A 17,630-nucleotide genomic window follows, 5' to 3' on the forward strand; every position below is an offset into this window, starting at 1 on the left:
TCTGCCTCCCAAGTGCTGAAATTAAAGGCATACACCGCCACCACCAGGCTTATACTATGATTTTCAGTTCCATTCATTCGCTGACAATGGCAAGATTCTGCTCCTTTTTGCAACTAAATAAAACTCCTTTGCCTGTATGACCACATTTCTTTATCCACTTATCTGCTGATGGGCGAGGCCATTCCTTTATCTTGATTGCCATCAATAGTGCCAAAGTAAGGATCACTGTCCAAGTGTCTCTGAGGTACATCACTGCCTGAGATTCCTTCGGGTATAGCTAGACCATGTAGTAGTTCTATTTTTAGCTTTGGAGATACCGCCACACTGGTTCCCTTGATGGCTGCACCAGTCTACATTTCCACCAACACCGGATGGCTTGCCCTTTCCTCGCTACCTCGCCAGCACTTAATGTTGTTTGTTTTCTTCCTGAAGCCACTGTGACTGGGGATGAGATGGAAACTCGGTGCAATTCTGATTTACGTTTCCCGGACGGCTAAGGATGGGAGACAGGTTTTGCATATTCATTGCCAGTTCCTCTTTCACTTTTCTGGTTTTTGTAAAGCACATCATGTGCACTTATGACATGAGGAGACCATGTGCCTGCGCGTTTGCTGTCTGTACATGATCTCAAGGAAGAGGGGCTCAGATCCAACCACAGAGTGACTCTGAAACCAGCCAGGAATCATGAGCATGACCGCATTACCTCTCCTTCCTTTCTCTCCAGGGGCCAGGAGCTGTGACGTCCTCACAGGACCCCTGCCTCTGTGTGCCATGCTTTCTCCACTCATTCACACCCACACCAGCCTCGTGTAGGGAAGGGGCAGCTGCCATGCTGGGCCATACCAGAAACCCTAAACCTCTCACCCCTGTCCTGTGCAAGGCCACTGTGACCTGTCCCACAGCATGACCTTGGCCATCACTAGCTCCCCCGGCCAGATCCACATTTAAGGACGAGCAGCTGAGTGGCCTCAAAGTTCTATACCTCCCCCAGTGTTGTTCAGCTGCCAGCACACTGTGGACTCGAAGCAGGAGCTATGAGCAGCCATGGAAACATGGCTCCACAGCTATCTGCGACCTGAGCCCAGGACCTTTTCATCATCTCATTCTCTCACATGGCAAAGGGTTCTGCAATGAGCTGCAGGGACAGGAGGGGGGTGGGGGTGGGGGGAGGAGGTGGGGGGGGAGCATTTCAGTTGATCTGTGTTTCTCACGGAAGTGTTCAATTTCAACTCACCATATCTCAGAGACAGATAGTACATGAGTCACCAACCATAAGGTTAAAGTGAGTTCACCATGGTGTAGGTGAGGCCTAAGGCAGAGTGACAGACATCTCCATCAAAGAAGAGGAATACAGGCCTGGGGAGATGGCTCAGCAGGTAGGCAGGCTAGCTGTGCAAGCCTGATGACCCAAGTGCTATCCTCGGAACCCACATAAAAAGCTGGCTGCAGCGGGGCATGTGATTAATGCCAGCACTCCAATGTGAAGGGAGTAGAGACAAGAGAATCCTGAGTAGCTTTCAGGCCAGCTAGTTTAGGGTACGCATTGGAGAGGCGGTCAAAGGGAGACGCTGTCTTCACAAAGTAGAAGGCCAGCACGGACTCCCCAACAGTTGTTCTCTGACCTCCAACGTGTGCATCCTTACACACATGAATGTGCACATGCACATGCACACATTCTCCCTCTCCTTCCCTCCATCCCTCCTTCCTTCCACCCCCCCCCCCACTCTCTCAATAACATTAAAACAAAACTGTGGCCACAGACAGATATGAGAGGATGCTTTGTGAAGTGAAAGCCGACACAGCAGGGCTGTACTGGGAGGTTACGGCGGCCATGACAGACACTAGAGCAGACGTTCTCAACCTTCCTGGTGCTGCGACCCTTTCATACAAGTCCCTCATGCTGTGGTGAGCAGCCCCCAGGGACTAAATTATTTTGTTGCAATTTCATAACTGTAATTTTGCGACTGTCATGAATCATAATGTAAATACCTGATATGCATAATATCTGACATGCTACCTCTGTGAAAGAGTCACTGCATTAGAGAGACAAGGATGGGGTCTGACCGGAACCTTCACAGGTTACAGCTCTGCCAGCCGATACAGACTGCTGCCCCCAGAACCAGGAGAAACTCCTATCCTCAGAGTCCACAGGTTGTAGTATTAAAAGCTCTGACACCTTAGAAGATTCCTACAGAGGCCGAGATGGCAGGCCATCCTGAGACTAAGGGTAGGACCAAGGGGCTCACTTGAACTCTCACAAGTGGAAAATGCTAACTTCTGCTGCAGAGATGCTGCAGAGGGAGGCGGCTGAGGTGAAGGCAGAGAGGCACTGGGAATGTGAGAACGATGTGAAAGCGATCAGTGTCAACAACGGAGGGACCAGTAGGAACCTTAACTGACTTCTAGCAAGAAAATAGGGATCTGGTAAGTTTCCCAACCCTCAAAAAAAAACTATAGACCGAGGACAGATAGATCTCACTGTCTGCAAATGACATACACTAATTTTAACAGCCTGGTTTTAAAAGAAAAACTAAAACCCTTAGACTCATCCTGCTGCCTGGTTTCCCAGGGTAGTCTGGGTACCCTGTCCAGAAGTTCTGCTCCCATCTGACCTAAAGGGCTCATAACTCCCAGATACAATGTAGATGCCCTCCCCCATCCCACAAACCCACCAGGCAAATCAAGGACTGGCCTGCGCTCACACTCGTTTTAGATTCTTCTAGCAAACAGGCTTGGATGAGAGGCTTGTATTTCCCTAGGGAACAATTTACCTCACGCAGGCCAATCAAGCTGAATGGTATGGAGCCCGTACCCCCAAAGCCTGCTCTTACCCTCCCAGGCTCCATCTCAGGAAGCCACTGACCTGCTGGCTGGCCCACGGGAAGATGGTCACTGCTCCAAGGCTACTGGACCCATAGGAGGCAGGAAATGGACAGGCAGGCGTGGTGATTAAATGGGTACTGCTTCCTGAATATCGGCCATTAGATTCCTGATTAGAGTTAATAATCACCTAAGATTAGATCCCGCCGGCCGATGTGGGTCAAGAGGAGTTTAACTCAGCGCTTAATGCCTCAAGACCACAATGAAAAGAACTGAAAGCGGGCTCTGCGGATTCACGGATTCTTAGTGAGTCTCACTGTTCCCTCAACTCCTTTCCTTTAGTAAAAGGAAATTCCAGACTCCTAGAACAAATGAGCCCTGCACTGCACACTGGAGTCACTGTTAAGCCCTGTGTATCCTTGCAGCAGCCACTGGATGCTCTACACGGGGTCCGTTCACACCACAGACCATGCTTCATTGCCCACCTGCCGCTCCTTGTAGCCTGGAGGACTAGAAAAGTAAAGTGATGCAAGGGAAGGGTGATCCTTGGGGGTTTCTGACTGCTTGCTATGCACTCGGGATGGAGACTGGCACCCACTGGGATGTAATGAATAAATAAGCCTGGGAACCAAGTGGCTGGTAGACTCCAAGAGAAGGCAGAAAGAGTAGACGCAGTCAGGCAAATAGTCTGTAGGTAAGTGATGAGCAAGAATCCTGTGTGCAGGGCTGGGGAGAAGGATCGGGCCGTGGAGTGCCTGACACACAGGCATGAGGACTGGAATCTGGATCCACATAAAATCTCAGCACGGAGGCATGTGTCCGCACCCCAGCACTCGGAGGGCCAGAGACAGGTGGGGTTCCTGAAGCTCATCGGTAAGTCAGCCCCCGCCGCCGAGTCAATAAAAGTAAAGTAGAGAGGGACAGAGCAGTTAAGAGTGTGTTTCCTGGCACCCACATTAGGCAGCTCGCAACTGCCCATAACCCCAGCTCCAGGGAATCCAATGCCTCTGGCTCCTAGGTGTACCTACATATGGAATATACACACACACTCACACGCACGCACGCATGCACGCACGCACCCGATTTCAGGGAACGCATGAAGACTTCATGAAGGAAGCGCAGCCTTCAAGAAATCTCAGAGAGTGCACCTGTTGCTCACCCTGTGGATGAAGTATAAGTGAGAAGTACAAGGCTTCTTGCAGCTGTTAGGGGTGGGGGTGGGGGTGTCTCAGGGAGAGTCAATCTCCTCAAATCACAGCCATGGCTCCCCCACCTCACTTTGACAGGAAGGTACCCAGGGGGGACTCAGGGAGGAGCCTAAGAAGGAAGTCTTCAGCTGAGATCTGAAGGGAAGGGGCTATGGGACAGGAGAAGAAGACCTAGAAGGTTCTCATGTCTTCTTCATCTGTGCGAGAAGCAAAGAGTAGGAAACCAACCATAAGACGCCAGAGCAGAAAGTGTCAGCCCCAGGGCATCAGACTGTGTCTTTCTCGTCATCACTGAAACTCATGAGTGTCTGATGTAGGAGCTGATGGGCTGTGGGCTAGAGTTAAGACAAGCAAGCATATAGAGAGCTCTTAGAGCCTGTCAGGCAGAACTGTCCATGAAAAGCACTGCTATTTATCCCATCGATGGACGAGGAAACTGAGGCACAGGCTAGGTGAAAAAACTGCTAAGTGATGGGAAAGGACCCTGAAGCTAGTCCTGCCCCAAGTTTCCCCCGGGCCAGTACTGGGGGACGATTAATGAGAGGGGACAGTGTAAGAGGCTCAGAATAAGACACACACAGAGCTTGAGAGTCATGGCAAGGTCACAGATAATGCCCGGATATGGATTCTGAGACAGATGGCAAAGTGCAGAGGCCTGGCAGGAGGTGGGAGACTGGTTGGGTCCAGGAGTCTGTCCTTGGGGATTCTAGGAATCGGGGAGTCCATGTTAACTGGCCCTTTGGCAATTTACGTCCATGCGCCTAAATACGACACTCTCAAAATAACTGGGATGTGGCTGTGCTCACCTTTACGCTACAACGCACACTGCCATCTCTCACTGTCTAGTTTTCGATGCTCTCCTTATTTCTCTGAGAATCATTACCAAACGTCCTTTCAAATGTGGGCAGGTTGTCTTCTAAAATACCTACTAGAAAATGCTTTCTCCCACTAGGAAAACCCCCCTCTAAAGTCACCCATTTCCTCACAGGGTCCCACTTCATCGTAGGGTTGTGCCCTCTTAGTCAAGGAAGTCCCAGCTGGAGTCCTCCGGCTCCCTTTTCTCCAAGTCTGTGCCTCTATTGCTATTGAGATTATCAGTTGCCCTTGGGTATGGTTAAACATTCACTTTCATTAGACTTCTGCCCTAGACACTAAAAGCTACCTTTATTAGATTCACCCAAGTAGAGAACAGGGCAGGGGAAAGCCGATAATGTTTGGTCTCCAGAGTAAAAGAGAGCCGCTCATGTACCACTGTTCCTTCTGAATCCTCCTCAGTTCCCTGCCTGCTACTTACACACAACCCAGGGCCCTGCAAGGAGCCTTTACTGCCCTTAGTGGGAAGCCAGGCCCAGAGGCTTCCTCCCTCACCACTGCTGTCCTCTAGGCTGAGAACTTCAGCCCTTTGCCTTGGCCTCCACTCCAGGGTTCCGGGTTCAGTGGCAAGGACTTGGTGCCCTTCGTCCACCACCTGTGATTCACCTGCACCCCATGCAACTTGTGAATGTCCCCCGCCACCCCCTCTTTTTGTCACAACGCCTTCATGCATCTAAAATCCTCTCTGCTTTGGATAAATGCTCCCAACACACAGATCTTTCTACTCCATGTTCCCTCTGTTGTTGCTGTGTAGCCAGGCTGTTCTAGAACTTGCGGCAATCCACCTGCCTCAGATTCCCAAGTGTGGATTACAGGCGTGTGCCGCCATACTTCATTCCACACTGATCACCAGCACGTGAGCCCTCCCACTTGTAGCTTCAAAGAGCACTGGCTCAGGGCATGCAGGCACTCAAACTCCCTTCTTTGCTGCGCGCTTCCTTTTCAAGCCTCCTTGCTTTCTGTGGTATGTGCGCCTACACATCTCTGCACACCTGAGCTTTTTTTTATTTTTATTTTTTAAAGTGATACTCCTCTGTCGGTACTCCACAGTGACTATGGCAGGCCAGGCTTGTTTTTAGGATTTCAAAACAACGGCATTAATAGACCGTCTTTCCTAATGGGAAGACACACTGGACAAAGTGACTTTTTTTTTTTGGAGGCGAGATAATGGAGGTCATGTTCTGAAGTTTCAAGGACCTTAGGCTCCTGCTTGTGAGGCAGCAGGCAGGGAAAGTGAGCCAAGCTCCCCCTGCCTGCATCTGGCGACATCTGTAGCATTTTTCAAAGTGGAGGCGGAAAAAAAAAAAATGAGGCAGTGATAATGCTTGAGCAAAATACTTCCCTAAATTGTAAAGTCCAAGGGCACCGCAGCCACACACTGCCAGGCTGATTTCCATGCTCAGTAACTTTCACCTACTCAGACGTGCACCAAAGTTCAAAGCCCTCGGAACAGACACCCCCCCCCCCCCCCCCCCCCCCGCCTAAGGCAGCACTCTTTAGGCACGGGAATAGAAAGTGAGTGCATGGTGAATAAGACCCTGCCCCCGTCATATCAAGCTATGCCCTAAAGCAGGCTGGTCTCTGTGGTGACTGGAGCCTGGAACGCGTCAGAGAGGTTTGTGACTCTAGACAGGGCAAAGAAGCCATTAGATATCCTTTTGTCCAATCAGAAAAGCCACCTAGAAAATACAGCTAAAACTTCTTCCAATAAAAACCCGTCTGCATTTAGCATGGAGGGAACAGGGAGATGCCCGCTTTAGGGCCAGTAAGATGTGTTCGCTGCCGCATGAATCAATCGTGCATTTTTACAAGCCACCTTGTTTCACTGTGAATGCTCATACAAAACTGGCCGCTAATGTTTGGATGTGTTCCAGAATCAGGCTCAGCCACCTCTAATTACTAGGTTTCCCCGCCCCTCCCTGCCCCCCCTGCCCCCCCCCCGCCTGCCTCCGCTGCCCCATAGTGGTTGCCTGTCACCTCAGAGTAGTTATCACATAACCACAGACTTGTTCAGTTACAAATGGCTATAGGGAGTCCAGGGGCCCCTCACTCTTGAACTGTTCACAAGTTTCAATGACCTTTGGGACAATTAACCTTTCTGTGCTCTACCCCTGACTCTTAGGATCCAGAGTGATGCTTTTTCAAAGGCTCCCTTGTGTTCTCTGAGCGAAGAGTGTCAAGTAGGTGGATCCAATTAGAATGCTTGCTCTTCTTTTATTTCCAAATCTCTTAAAGCCCAGCAGGATAAAGGCAGTCTGATGGGTGCTACCTTCTAGGGCATTTAATTTTTCTCCAGAGCGTACATCCCATGCAAGATCCTTAGCCCATTAAATGCATATGCATCGGGACTTGGGAGATGGCCTAGTGGTTAAAGCACTGGCTTTTTCCCCCCAGAGGACCTTGGTTTGATTCCCAGTACCCACATGGCAGCTCATAAGTATCTGGAACTCCAGTTCAGGAGATCCAGTGCCTTCTTCTGGCCTCCACGGGCACCATGTCTATACATGTAGGTAAAACACTCATACATTAAAAAAAAAAATAATATATACACATCCCAACTCACAAAACCTTAAACACATTTCTTTTTCATTCAAGGATTTGACATTTAAATCTATGGACTTGCAAGGGGGGAAAATAGCTTTTTTATTTCAACAGACCTTGAGATTTTCTAGTTAAAAAAAAAAAACAAGTCTACTTCACACACACACGCTCCTAAATCTAGTGATAATTACACACGTACTGTTTTGACTGCAACCGCCACACCTTAACCCCAGTGCCATGGAAATGACACACTGGACAAGAGCGGAGCTGGCCAACAGCAAAGAGGTGCCCCACAGCAGAGACGAGTATACAGCACCTGCCAGCTCAGTGATGCCTGCCCTTGCACGTGAGGGTTCCCATTTACAAGGGCACACGGCCATGAATTCTTGCTGATCTCAAGCTGGCCAATCATTTACACACTCGGTGAAATTCTACAAGTCCCTAGGAAATCTACGGTGCCAGCAGATCAGGAGCGAACAGACCCCTCCATCCCCACCCCCTATCCCCCCACCCACCCCCCACTCAACTCTCACTGATCCGGCCTCGGTGAGAGAGGCAGATTCCCCAGGAGCCATGGGGCCAGGCAACACCTAGACATGGGCGGCTCCTGTAAGTTGCAGGAGGTCTCCTTATAGTGGGTGTCTTAGGGTACCTACTGCCGGCCACGAAAGACCGTGAAGTCTGGACAGGAACTCAAACAGGGCAAGATCCTGGAGGCAGGAGCTGATGCAGAGGCCGTGGAGAGGTGCTAGCATTGATTACTCCCCATGGCTTGCTCAGCCTGCTTTCTGGTAAGAACCCAGAGCCACCCACCACCCACCACCCACCACCCACCATGGGCTGGGTCCTCCCCCCACTGATCACCAATTGAGAATATGTCTCACAGCTGGATCTCATGGCGGGCTTTCCCCAATGGAGGCTCCTTCCTCTCTGGTAACTCTAGCTTGTGTCAAGTTGACACACAAACCCAGCCCGTACAGTAGATTTCCCTCAGTATGGTGTAGTCTAATGGTCACCAGGACCTTTTGACGTCACGCTGTTACAACATGTACACATGCACTGTGTCACACTCATAGCTATCCTGGGAAATACATGGCCCACCAGCCATAGACTGAACACCCCTGGGGACGCATTGGAGTGAGGACACATGGCCGGACTTGTCTGTCGCTGCCAAGACCTGGGGTCACGTTCACATCCTAAGCTCGCAGGGGCCACTTGTGACAACTGTCTTCTTATTGATAGAGCCCTGGCCTTTACCTGTTCGAACTGAAATCCGATGAGAGACCATAGGAGGGTAGTGAGGGAGTCTCTTTCTCAGAGTCTCCAAGAGTTCAAAAAGCTGTGGCAGCAGCTATTTGGCTTGGGGTAGGAGAGCAACACGGGTGGCCCAGAGCCCAAGCTGCCTTGACAGCTACTCAGACTCGCTTCTCAGCTTTACAACCCCTCAAAGGTGGTCTGCTAGGAAGCGGCAATTTAGGGAGACCTGCTAGTCTATGGCCTAGCAGGTGGCAGCTGAGAGGCAGGGACCCAAATGTCATAATGAAGGACATTGCACCTTTCCTGCTGTACCCAGGTGCCTTTCCAGTGCAAGCGTTCCAGTAGCCCTTCCTTCACCCTGCGCAGACCCCAAACCAGCTCAGCTCGGCTACCACCTAGGAGCAAGGGCTTCACCGTGTGAGGTGCACACACTCCTGCGGGACACCAAAGTCACCACCTCTTGATGCTCAGCCATTGAGGGCTGCAGAGGTGGAGCACAAGCACACACAACCTTCAGAGAGTGAGTAAATCCGTACGACAGCGTGGAAAGCCACAAGCCCGGCGGCATTCCTTTCCACAGGAAACCCAATGCTTTTCTGCAAGGGGTGGGGGATGGAGTGGGGGGGGGGGCGAAGCAAGCTCTGCTAAACTGCCTAGTGCTTCTCTCAGGAAGCTCCTACTGCAGAAAACTCAACTGAACTTGGGACCGTACCTTAGCATAGCATGTGCTGTGAACTTGGAGCCCTAGGCTTGATGTTCGACAACCAAGCCAAAACAGACGCCTCACAAACCACCCCCCCCCATCACCAAGTTGGAGATTTAAATTGTGTGTCTAATTTTCTCTAAGCTCCAGAAGATCTCGTTTATTCTGTGCATTAAAAAAAAGGCTAAAAGCCACAGACATAGCAAATGTTTGTCCAGCACACAGACTATAGCATTTATTGTTATTTATTTATTTATTTATTTATGAGGCAGAGTCTCTCTATGTAGCCCCAGTTGGCCTGGAACTCACTATGTACACCAGGCCCTAGAATTCATACAGATCTACCTGCCAATGCCGCCCATGTGCTGGGATTAAGGCATGTGACACCACGTCCAGTGAAACCACATCAGTACCCATTAAGCTACCAAAAATCAGAAATAAAAACAGAGACCCTCTCTCTTCCATGACAAAAAGCAGACATTCAACAGGCCACAACCTTAGCTGCAATGCCACAGAATTAGGACAAACATCTGACCCCAAGAACATCACCATCCCACACAGAGATGGTATAAGAAAACGGGAGGTGCAGGGGGATAAGGGGGTGGGGGTGGGGGCGGAGGGTTCCGTTGTGGTTAAAATTTATTTACAACAAGCAAAAAGACATTTCAATTGATGTCTTTGTAAAATCTTCTCCAACGATATTATAAAAACACAAATAATCATAACATTAAAAGGGGGGACGTAGAGTCCCTAGTCACAAAAGGCTAAGGCATCCACTCTCTCATTACATTTCAGTTTCTTTATCTTTTAACCATCATGTGGGATAGTTATAACTTTCTTTTTTTTTTTTGTTTGCATTGTTGCTATTATTGTTTGACTTGTTTTGTTTTTGCTTTTGTTTTAAGAGAGGGTCTCACTGCATAACACTCGATAACCTAAAACTCTCTCAATATAGGCCAGGCTGGCCTTGAACTCGCAGAGAACTTCCTGCCTCTGCCTCCTGAGTGCAGGGATTAAAGGACTGTCACTATGCCTGGCTATTTATTTGTTTTGAGACAGGTTCCATGCAGCCTGGGATAGCTCATATGCGGTTTGTTCCCTGGCCTCTATCTTCCCAGTGCTGCGGTTACACTGTGCCTGGTTTATGAGGTGCTGGGGACCAAATCTTGTACATGGTGAGCAAGAACCCCCCCAACTGAGCTGCAGCCCCAGCCCTCATCTTTCTTTCTTCTTTCCTTTCTTTCCTTCCTTTGCTTGTCTCTTGGTTTTTTTTGTTTTTTGTTTTTTGGTTTTTTTTGAAACAGGGTTTCTCTGTGTAGCCCTGGCTGTCCTGGAACTCATTTTGTAGACCAGGCTGGCCTCGAACTCAGATATCTGCCTGCCTCTGCCTTCTGAGTGCTGGGATTAAAGGTGTGCACCATCACCCAGCCTTCAGATTTACAAGTTTCATGGCTGCCTTGTTCATGAATGCAGCACCCTCTGGCAGCTACACAATAAGCATGAACCAAATGAATGAATTATACTCTCATATATGTTTAAATATACATTAGCTAAATATGGTATCCCAACCTAGTGAGTAACTATATAGACACTTTAAATGAAGCAAAAATACATTTTGTTCATGTGAAATTTTTTCTCAACCTAATATTTAATAAAACAAATTAGAAAGATGCTTTCTCTTCTCTTACTTTCTACCCTTCACACATTTGAACACACACGCATGCACGCACACACACACGCACACATACACATAATTTTACTTTTTAGACCTCTGCTTATAGGCTTGACAAACATAAGTTTAAAAGAACTACTTCAGCTTTCAGTATTTGGGAAGCTGCAAAGGGAATACAAAGAATTCAAGGCTAGCCTCTGCTACATAGCAAGTTCCAGGCTAGCACGGGCTACATAGCAAGCTCCTGCCCTGTTAACAAACTCTGTAAGTCTAATGTGTTTCCATATGCATTTAAGGTGTTGGAAAAGAAACACTTTGCTGTCTACTGCTAATTCACTTATCACCAGGCCCACTGTCTTTTGGACTTTTATATGGTCACTATGTAATGTTCATCTGGCTGTTTCTTGGGGTCATCCCTGCCCTGGCGGGATGATGAAACTTGCCTAACACTTAGTCAAACTGATATTAACACAGCTAGGAGACAGCAGGCCAGTCTTACTAGTCAGTTTATAACCTGATGCTAACATCATTTCTAAAACAATACTGCCTCCTTTTAAATGACACCAAAGCAGCCTGCCATAAAGAAACCAAGCGAAGCTCCCAGGAAACAGACTCAGTTTCTCAGAAGTGAAAACAAGGACCCATCCATTTACCTGCACCTACTGTTTCACCACAAAATAATCACCACCCAACCCCGACTGCTAGACAGAAGTGCAGCCAAAGACAGCATTTAGAATATTCCAGTCTGGAAGCAGTCCCTCAACCCTCTTTACCTGTGATGACAACGTCTTGCTCCGGAGCTTGACCGGCCACAAGCGTCAGTTCACCCAGAACACGGGGCCTTGAACTTCAGTCTTGGCTGTAGAACATTAAGGAAGGAACCGGTTACAGTATGTTCTCTGGATTCCCCCACAACGCTCCACCACCTTGGGAAAGTCACTGTGACCCTGCTGCCTGCAACCACCACAGCAGCGTCCCAGGGTCGCCCAAGGAAGTTCGGTGCTCCTCCCCCCAAGAAAAGCTGGGAGAGGAGGGGCCTTTCTGGCTTCCTTAGGGGAATGGAATGGGGCGGGGGCTGGGGCGGTGAGTGAGCAGCCCCAAATCGCGGAGTGCACCTCAAAGACATTATATACCATCATGGATTTTTCTTAGAAAGGATATTTACTTTCTCTTTAAAAAAATGTTTAGGGAAAGGTTGTTCTAGGCTGGTTGGATGGAGTGGGCATTGGGGGCAGAATCAATCTCCTAACTAGCGCACCGTGGCTCCCTGCTCCCTTCATCCATATCAGGGCAGGGGCACAGAGGAGACTTAAGCTGGCCCCATTCAGGACCCTCTGTGGCATTAGGCTCTGGAGGGCAGAGACATAGGGTAACTTTGGCAGAGTTTCTACCCTACTCACATCTCCCCACTAAGGTCAGGTACACCGTGGAAACTGGTGCTTAAAGAGGGTCAGCTGCTGGTGACACGAACCCACAGGCGTTTCTCCAGATCCACAGCAGTGGCCCGGCTCAGTGACCCCAGGATCAGTCTGTCGGGGCCTCAGGATACCTTGCCTCTAAGATCTCCGAGGGTCTCAGGAAACGCCTCCCCGCCGTGAGTAACACCCAAATGCACCACGCTGTGGAAAGGGCGCGACCCTATGTCTCCGCCCGTGGGCCCTTCCCTCCAGGGGACAACCAGAGGACCAATCGCCGTTGCAGTTCCAGAACTCCGCAAAGCCCCCAGCACCAGCTGCTAACACCAGGGTTCGGAGCCGGCGCCCGGCGCTCTCGGGAACCCTAAGTAGCGGACAGTCCCACGGCCCCGAAAGTCACACGCGTTCCTAATGAGTGCCCTCGCTGGTGCCTGTGGGTCTCCAGACCCGCGCCCCTGATCCACGCGCATGCGCCACCGAGCCCCTCCCCTCCCTGTCCACCCACCTCACTGTCCCGGGACAGAGGACGCCTGGTTCCCGCCCCGGCAACTGCCCTCCGCCTTCGGCCACCTGAGGCTGCGCTCCGCCTGCGGGTCAGTAGGGGCAGCACGCCGGGGGAGGAGGCGCTAGGCGGGGCGCAAGCGGGTGCCTCCGCCCCCGTCACCCCTGTCGTGGGGCCGCCGCGTTCGGGGCCCCGGCTCGGCACCGCCTCCGCGAGCCCGTGCCAGCCGCGCCCCCAAGACATGCACCGCCCCTCGGACGTCCCCGGCGGGGTCCCGCTGCGAGGTGACCGCCCCGGAAACCCCGCCCCCTAGGCCCGGGCCGGGGCTCAGGACCAGACACACCCCCCGGACGGCAGCGTCTGATAGGCTGCTACAGGGCGAGGGCGGGGCCGAAGAGGCCCAGGGCCTCTCTCTTCGGTGCCCAGTTAGTGCCTAGGGGCCCGGGCATGCGTTGGTAAACTGAGGCTGGCTAAGTGAAGGAACTGCCCAAGGTCACCCGACGGGCGAGAATAGCCCTGTGGGAAGGGTGCACCCTGGTGGGCAGGCTACTGTTCCCAGCCTCGGGCACCCGCCCGAACTAAGTTCAAGGCTACCGGGATGGTAGAGTAGTGCCCTCGGTGAGCTGGTCTAGAGCGCTGAGCGCGCGCCCCGAGTCCCAGGAGTTTATGGGGTGGCGGGCGGGAGGGATCTCATCTTCAGAGCCGCAGGATGCGAAATGGGGAGAAAGGAAGAGCGAGCTGGGGCACGCAGCAACAGGTGGCCGAGGTGCTAGGGTGGGTGTGGCGGGCAAGGAACACGGAGGCTGAAGGGCACCGGGGACGGTCGCTGGGAGACGACGCCGCTGGGACCCTCCGCCTTCGCCCCGCCCCGGGCTGCGGTCTCTCTGAGTACGCTAGAGGTGCTGACTGTGCCCAGCTCAGGCACTGGGGTTCTGCCAACTCCTATCGCGGGGGGAGGCTACGACCGGGCACAGCCGCTTTGTTTGCGTCGCCCCTGGATCTCCACTCTCGGAATGCACACGGCCCCCGGGGTGGCAACACACCAGGACGCCACTGCTTCGGAACGAAATGTGTGCTATGCCCTCCTGTCTGTCCTCAAGCTGCGCCTGCTACCATGCTATTTGTGGCGATGAGCACCAGGGAGAACCTACTCGGGAAAGGAAACTTGAGGCACACATCTCTTCCTTATCCAGGGGGAACTGGAGACCAGACCACACTGGAATACTCAGGAACTTCTTTTAAGCTCACCCTTGCTGATTAGCCTCATACCTGTGGTGAACTTTGTTCCACCCTCCAAACACCCACAGAACATTCCTATTTGCCTACTGGCGAGCCCTCCTTTTTTTTTTTTTTTTTTTTCCCCACATGCTAGCCAAGAAATAGCTACTACTTGTATTATGCTTCAAAGCTTGCAAAACTAGGACCCTGGAAATGGCTGAGTGGGTTAAGGTGCTTGCTAACCAATCCTGAAGGCCTGAATTCCATCTTGGGGACCCACATGGTAGAAGGAAGGAACCAACCAAGTTACGCACGCACGCGCGCGTGCGCACGCGCGCGCACACACACACACACACACACACACACACACACACACACACACACACACACACCCCACAGAGCTGCTCTGCTACATACAATAAATAAATGGAAAAATTAAAAGACCTTGCAAAGTGACCTGCGTATATGATTTCCTGGACAATTCAGGGGATATTCAGAAACAACGTTGCTCCCTTGACCTATCAGTGGCACCATTGTGCTAGGTGGCAATGTTTATAACAGTGAGCAAGGATGGCCTGAGGCTACTCACAGTAGCTGCACCGAAGGACGTCCTCCCTAGTGTACCAGGTGGCCAGGGCGGCCATTAGAAAGAGAGATCTTGGTTACCTGGTGCACAGCAGGTCCCAAGCTCCAGAGACCAGAGTCCACATGCATGGGGTGTTGCCTTCCTTTTCAGGGTGTTCTGCCGTAAACCCAGTTCTACCAGACATTTGGAATGATCTGGAAAGAACGGTTCCGAAGGAGAGGGGTCAGCAGAGTAGCTGTGAACACAGAGAACACAGACAAATGACAGAATTCTTGGGGTTCCTAAGGTTCTAAGAAGAGAAAGCATGGGTGGGGTTTTTTGTTTGTTTGTTTGTTTTTAAAACCATATGTCTAGAGGGATTGCTCTGGAACAAAGGCTCCCTTCCACCCATCGTCCCCTTAGAAATCCTGAATGTCTCTTCCTCAAATGGCCCTGTCACTTGCCCCAGAGAACAGTAAATTTTGTATAGGCGGACTGCTTGTAGAGGAGAGAGATACAAAGGCTTGTCCTACACCCACCATGAGAGAAGATGTCCCAGAGGGTGTGCACCTGGCTCTGGGACGCCTCTGCCTCCTTTCTCTTTGCTTCCTGAGGTGTTCAGGTGTGTAGCTACACATAGAGCAGAGAGACACTGCCTGTGGAGGGCTGAACAGACATTGTAACTCTAAGGACTAAATCAGTGTCCTTGTCCCCCCCAGTTGGCGTATTAATAACCACTGGGAGTTTGGGGCCCTGTGTCTTAGTTCACCCTAGATGTCTTTTGAGATTGCAAGACGATGCCACCTGCAAATGTGTTGGGCCACATCTATAGCTATCCTGGGACATATATGTATGTCCCACAGGCAGCAGGTTAGACACATTTGCCCTCTCCATGTTCACAGGCCTAGGAGAGAAAGCCACTCTGTGAAGCCCCCCTCCTGCACACACCCACCTGCCAAAGGTGAATGGAAGAGGTTACCAGCAGGGAGTTGTCTGCCATGATCCTACAGGTAGTGGGTAGGAGCCGAGTGCAGGAAGCATGGGAGCCCCACTTCCTGCCCTGCCCCTGCACTTGGGGATTCTCCCATGGCTCTGGGGTCCAGGTCCATCAGTATTTACCTTGCGGCTTATGTAAGTCCTTTCCAGGAACCACCCAAGGCCTCTGAGGGTCACTGGCTTGCCCTCTGCTGCTCCGAGAAGCCTATCGTGTCATCTGTCAGGACAGTGGCCTCTGATCTCCTGGACGCGTGCCTTCAGTCAGGTGGTGGAAGTCCACCAGGGCAGAAGTAGGTATTTGCTGATGGAAAATAGGAAACTGCTGGTGGCCAGAGGTGGACTTCGGTGAAGTACGTCCTTGGATGCCACCGTAGGACTGGCACTCACCAATTCAGGAAGCAACGTATGTTCACCTTAGACTCACAGTAGCCCTGGAAGGCAGCTCCACCTCCCTCCCCTTCACATATTAGGAAATCAAGGGCAGAAGCCACCTGAAGGGAGTGGGGATGGTCTCGGAGCTTACATCCACTCTGCGAGCTGTGCTCACCTGGCACGGAAGCCAACTGCTGGCTTGACACCTCAGGCTCTGGCAGACACAGGAGCCTGGTGCTCCGGACAGTCCTGGCCCCAAGACAATTCAAAAGCCATGGCAAGAAGGAGAGACAGGCACAAGGGAGGGAGAGGGTGGAAGGGATATAAGGTGGGCAGAGGCGGATGGGGGCCTTGTCCGGGAAAAGCCTTGTAGCTGAGGAGGGTGAGGGGGTGGGCATGGAGGGCTGGCATTTGTCCTGAGGTCTGTGGGACGCCTGCCATGGATGGGTTTTATGCAGAACTGCAATTCCGCCAGGGTAACATCTGAGATGAAGGTGAGAGCTGGGTCGACTCCTGGTTGTTACCCAGGCAGTGGTGGCGGGTAAAGCTGTGAAGTCGCTGGAGGTCTGCAGGATCCGGAACCTTCTGTTCAAAGACTGCTGCTTCATGGACACCCTAAACCCCCTCCCCCCTTTTTTTAAATATATAATTAACCTTTCTCCAAACCTAAGTTTCCAGGCTGCTTTTGCTCACTATGGGTCAGATGTCTGTCTTTGTCTTGGAAGGTCATAGCAACTCTGTTCTTTGCCCCATTCCTGCCCCCCTTCCCAGGGCACAGACACTCTCCTTGTGGGTACATGTGACTGCATCCCCAGTGGGCTATGTCTCAGGGCACTGGGTCATGGGTGCCTTTTATCCAATCCAGAGTACAGCCTTGCAGATTGACCCACTGTGTCCTGTGAGAGTCTCAGAGCAGGGCCAAGCAGACAGATTCAACTCCCAAAAGATATTTGTTCTGACCTGGACCAGAGACAGGACCATGAGCTACGTAGCCGTGAGTGGGCAAGGGTCAGGAGAGCAGAGATAAGGCACAGTGTGTTAGTCACAGGTCCATGCCAGGTGTGGTAGCTCACGCCAGGGACCCCAGGCAGGCAGAGGAAGGTAGATTTCTGTGAGTCTGAGGCTAGCCTGGTTCATAAGCAAGTCCCAGGACAGCCAAGGCTACGTAATAGAAGAGACTCAGTTTCAAAACAAACAAACAAAATGTGCTTTCTTTGCTTGCAAGAACCTGTGGCCAAGTTCAATTTGAAAATATTAAATGGAAATGGACATTTCACACGTTTTAAATAATGTTTATTGCAGTATTATTACAGTTATCCTATTGATTGCTGATCTCTTATTGTGTCTGCTATATAAGTTAAACTTTATTCTGGGTCTGAATGAACAGGAAAAACCCAGTGTCCCTAGGTTCAGGTTCTGAGTTTCAGCATCTACTGGGGACTTGGAAGTACACATTACCACCAGCTTGGTGCAGAGCCTGGTTGCACT

The 17,630-nt window shown here is 51.2% G+C and overlaps 1 protein-coding gene across 12 annotated transcripts in view; it reads right to left on the reverse strand.

The window, feature by feature from the left end:
- The window catches only part of PPARA (peroxisome proliferator activated receptor alpha), a 63,072-nt gene extending 46,905 nt beyond the window's left edge, over nt 1–16,167 (reverse strand). For 2 of the 12 annotated variants that reach the window (XM_084750326.1, XM_084750315.1), the window contains exons 1-2: nt 12,995–13,183; nt 11,848–11,933 (exon numbers count right to left, since the gene is read on the reverse strand). The gene's annotated coding sequence lies outside the window, so the exon portion shown is untranslated. Of the gene's footprint in view, nt 1–11,847; nt 11,934–12,474; nt 12,961–12,994; nt 13,193–14,875; nt 15,031–15,726; nt 15,844–15,893 lie in introns of those variants that run through there. The other 10 variants (XM_084750316.1, XM_084750319.1, XM_084750318.1 and 7 more) reach the window with 8 other exon arrangements.
- Nucleotides 16,168–17,630: the final 1,463 nt, after the last annotated feature.

The sequence above is a fragment of the Acomys minous genome, assembly GCF_964271855.1.
Source record: "Acomys minous genome assembly, chromosome: 12".
Classification (NCBI taxonomy): Eukaryota; Metazoa; Chordata; class Mammalia; order Rodentia; family Muridae; genus Acomys; species Acomys minous.